This window comes from Amblyomma americanum, chromosome 2 (genome assembly GCF_052857255.1).
Source record: "Amblyomma americanum isolate KBUSLIRL-KWMA chromosome 2, ASM5285725v1, whole genome shotgun sequence".
Classification (NCBI taxonomy): Eukaryota; Metazoa; Arthropoda; class Arachnida; order Ixodida; family Ixodidae; genus Amblyomma; species Amblyomma americanum.
The window spans coordinates 126,488,635-126,492,632 of NC_135498.1; the positions used below are offsets into that span (position 1 = coordinate 126,488,635).

General features: G+C 47.0%; 1 non-coding gene across 1 annotated transcript; it reads right to left on the reverse strand.

Annotated features, from left to right (window-relative positions):
• Nucleotides 1–1,933: 1,933 nt before the first annotated feature.
• TRNAA-UGC (transfer RNA alanine (anticodon UGC)) lies at nt 1,934–2,005 on the reverse strand. The gene has a single exon. It is a non-coding gene; the product is annotated as a tRNA-Ala (tRNA).
• Nucleotides 2,006–3,998: the final 1,993 nt, after the last annotated feature.

Here is a 3,998-nt window from a genome sequence, read left to right on the forward strand (position 1 = left end):
CGGTTCAGGTGTCTGCCGAGATGTAAGATGGACACGGCACCATTTCCTTTTTTTATTAATTGGTTTTTGGGGGACAGGAAATGGCGCAATATCTCTCTCTCATATATCGTTGGACACCTGAACCGCGCCGTAAGGGAAGGGATAAGGGAGGGAGGGAAAGAAGAAATAAAGAAGAGGTGCCGTACTGGAGGGCTCCAGAATAATTTCGACCGCCTGGGGATCTTTAACGTGCACAGATATCGCACAGCACACGGGCGCCTTAGCGCTTTTGCTCCATAAAAACGCAGCCGCCACGGTCGGGTTCCATTTCCTTTCGCCAAGAACGATTTCCAATTCACAATAATAGAACGGCTGCCACTGCAGCGGGTTTCCGGATACTTTCTGTCACTTGGAGATCTTTAACGTGGACTAATATCGCACAACCCACGGACGCCTTCCCGTTTCGCCTCCATCGAAACGCGGCTACCGCGTCTCGCCTTCAAACCCGGGACCTCCACTTAGGCAGCCGAGAAACCTAACCGCTGAGCACTTCCATTCCTTAAAACGAGCGAAAGGTTTACACTGCGTTGATGTCAAGGAAAGAAAAGGCGTATAACTGGTCTCCTGTGTGAGTAGACACACCAATCGCGCCTTGAGGTACATCCCGCCGTGAAAAGTCTTCGGGCCCACAGCGTGCAGTTCAAGTGGAATGAATTGATTTATTTCTGAGGAAAGTAAATGCGTTCACGTGTAGTCGAATGCAGCATTCAATTGTATTGAATGAAAATAAAAGATAAAAAGAATAATAAAAAAATAAGCTCAAAGAAACGCTAAATGACAGAAAAAAAAGAAAAATTGAGGATGAAAGAGGACAGGGACAGGCTTTCGCAGTAGCGCTCATAAGCAGACAAGTGAAATCCTGTAATTATTTACCAAGACCGTGGTGGTGGTGCCGACCTTCAAAGAGAACCGTTCTTCGGCAGCATATTTCATGCTTTTCAGTGCTAAACGCCAGTCATTTTCTAAGCTTTGGCACTGTAGGAGTAATGCCACTTGCCAAGCCCCGCTGTACATCCGCTTTAGGGCATAAGCACGACGAAGCGGATGGCGGCGCATGAGAAGCGCTCGGGCTGGACTCCACTATTTAAATATTACCCGCTACACCTCAACAGCTGCATGCACGGTTCCGTTAGACCATGGAAATACTAAGTCAATTCATCTTTACTGACGTAAGTAGTGTATCTTTATGCTTATCATACGGGAGTTTTCAAGCCCACCTCCGGTCTCCTGATCTGCCGTGCGCCGGATGTTTTCCTCATCATTCAACTTTTTCTTTATTCGAAGTCAGCTTATAACTCCCCCCTACCCCGTTCTTAAAGCCTGTACCATATTCAAGCCACGGCCCGGTCTCCCGCAACTTATTGACTTCCTTGGCATTGAAATCTCCAACGATGACCTTGATGTGCGCTTTTACTTCACTGATTGCCAATTCAACGTTTCCCCAAAAGCTTTCCGCTACATCGTCATCATGACTGCATATATGCGCAAGGGCAGGCGGGTCTTGTATGTAGCGACTTTCAACATGAAAGTTGGCCGGCAACACCAGATGGCGGACAGCAGCTATAAATACAGTGTAGGCAATGAACTCAACTGCGGTTGACGAAAACCAGTGAACGTCGTTATGGTCAGACACTCAATGTCTGTAGAAATTACCGCTAATAATAATGTTTTCATGACAATGCGCGCGCTGGCTGAGCATGTAGTGGCTGAAGAGTCTGGAGGAGATTACCGAAATGAAATTTAAATGCCTCTCATCACATTGTGGAACGATGTGTCAGCAGCTGTGCATGAACATGAATTTCGAGTGTTCATGAACATGAATTTTGCTTCTCTGCCATCGCTAGCCTACCAACTCCGCCACATTTGCAGGAATATTAAAAAAAACATGCCACAGTGGAGGAGCCGGGGGTCGAACCCGGGACTTCTCGCATGCAAAGCGAGCGCTCTACCTCTGAGCTACACCCCCGCGGTAGTGAGAGTGATTATAATGGCAATATGTGCTTAGATTTGTGCGCACTGTATTTTTGTCCTGCATATTTTTTTTGCATTTGTAAGCATAAATTCTTATAAATGTAAGAGAGTAATGTCACTACTCATTATAGATCCGCAGGTGGTAGAAAGTATTCCGTCGCTTTACACCTCGGCACCACTTTTCCTTTTGCTTTGACTCCCACCTTCCTTCTTCCTCCAGAGAATAATAATATTAATTGGAGTTTGGGGAAAGGAAATTGCGCAGTATTTGTCTATAAGCCATCAGCGTTGAGAACGTTCTAGACTGCTGTGACTTTGAGGAAAGTAATGGCGCAGAACTGGCTCCCTGGGTCAGGGGACGAATATGTGGTGGTAGGCGGTTTTATTAAAATATTAATAAAAAGGAAGGCTAGCCCCGGCATCTGCCATCGGTACTGATTAAGCATCTGAGGAAATGAAAAATAGCAGGCAGAATGGAGAAATGAAATGAAAGAGTAAAGGGCACAGGAAGAGAGCATGGGGAGAGGTAATATACACTAACAATTTAAAGAATAAGAACTGTGTCCAGGTTGTGCGCGCGATTAGTTCATGATGATAATAATAATAGTAATAATAATAATAACAATAATAATAATTGGTTTTGGGGGAAAGGAAATGGCGCGGTATCTGTCCCGTATATCATTGGACACCTGAACCGCGCCGTAAGGGAAGGAATAAAGGACGGAGTGAAAGGAGAAAGGAAGAGAGAAGTGCCATAGTGGAGGACTCCTGAATATTTTCAACCTCCTGAGGACCTTTAACGTGCACTGACATCGTACAGCACGCGCGCACCTTAGCGTTTTGCTTCTATAAAAACGCAGCCGCCGCGGTCGGTTTCGAAAATAATAATAATAATAATAATAATAATAATAATAATAATAATAATAATAATAATAATAATAATAATAATAATAATAATAGTTGTTTTTTTTGGGGGGGGGAGGAAATGGCGCAGTATCTGTCTCATATATCGTTGGACACCTGAACCGCGCCGTATGGGAAGGGATAAGGGAGGGAGTGAAAGCAGAAAGGAAGCAAGAGGTGCCGTAGTGGAGGGCTCCGGAATAATTTCGACCACCTGGGGATCTTTAACGTGCACTGACATCGCACAGCAAACGGGCGTCTTAGCGTTTTTCCTCCATAAAAACGCAGCCGCCGCGGTCGGGTTCGAACCCGGGAACTCCGGATCAGTACTCGAGCGCCCTAACCACTGAGCCAACACGGCGGGTTTCCTTCAGAGAAAAAATACGGAACGAACGAACGAGCTGTATATGCAGACGCGGCAGAAAACATCAATCGGAGCGTTCATACTGTCGGTGGTGGATGTGGTGGTGCTGAAAAAATAAAAATATTTTTGGCGAAGCCCTTATAGTCCAAATTTCAGAGGCGGGCTGTTTCCTGTTCGTGGGTGGTGGCGGGCAGCCAGTGTCTGAAGGCGACCTTTTCCCCCCTTTTCACCAGCCTCAGTTGCGAGGCCGGGTAGGAGCCAGAAACTACAACCTCCCACCCCGCCGAGTTCGCGAGAGCCCATCGGGCTGGTGGTTGCAGTTGCGGCAAATGAATATAATATGGTCGAATGTGGCTCTCGGATCCTCACAAAGGGAAGATTTGTGAGCGTGAGCAGAAGGGAAGAAAAGAGCAAGGAGGGGGCGCTGGGGAAGGAGAGCTGTGAGCCTGGAGTTGTCGCCAGGTTGTCGTTGTTTTGTCAGGGATGTGTGTGGCTGGGTGTAAAGTAGGCGTTCTTCGCGGTTATGTACACTGATGTCGTGGTATGTGATCACCCGCTCTCTGCCACTGCCTGGGTCTTCGGCATGCACCGCTAGATTGACGTATGCTAGTGAAGCGGAATGGGCCACTTCGTTACCGGGATTACCGGAATGGGGCGGTACCCAGATTATTTGGATGGAGCGAGGTGGTTGGGGAGTTGTAGGTGAGAATTTTATAGGCGG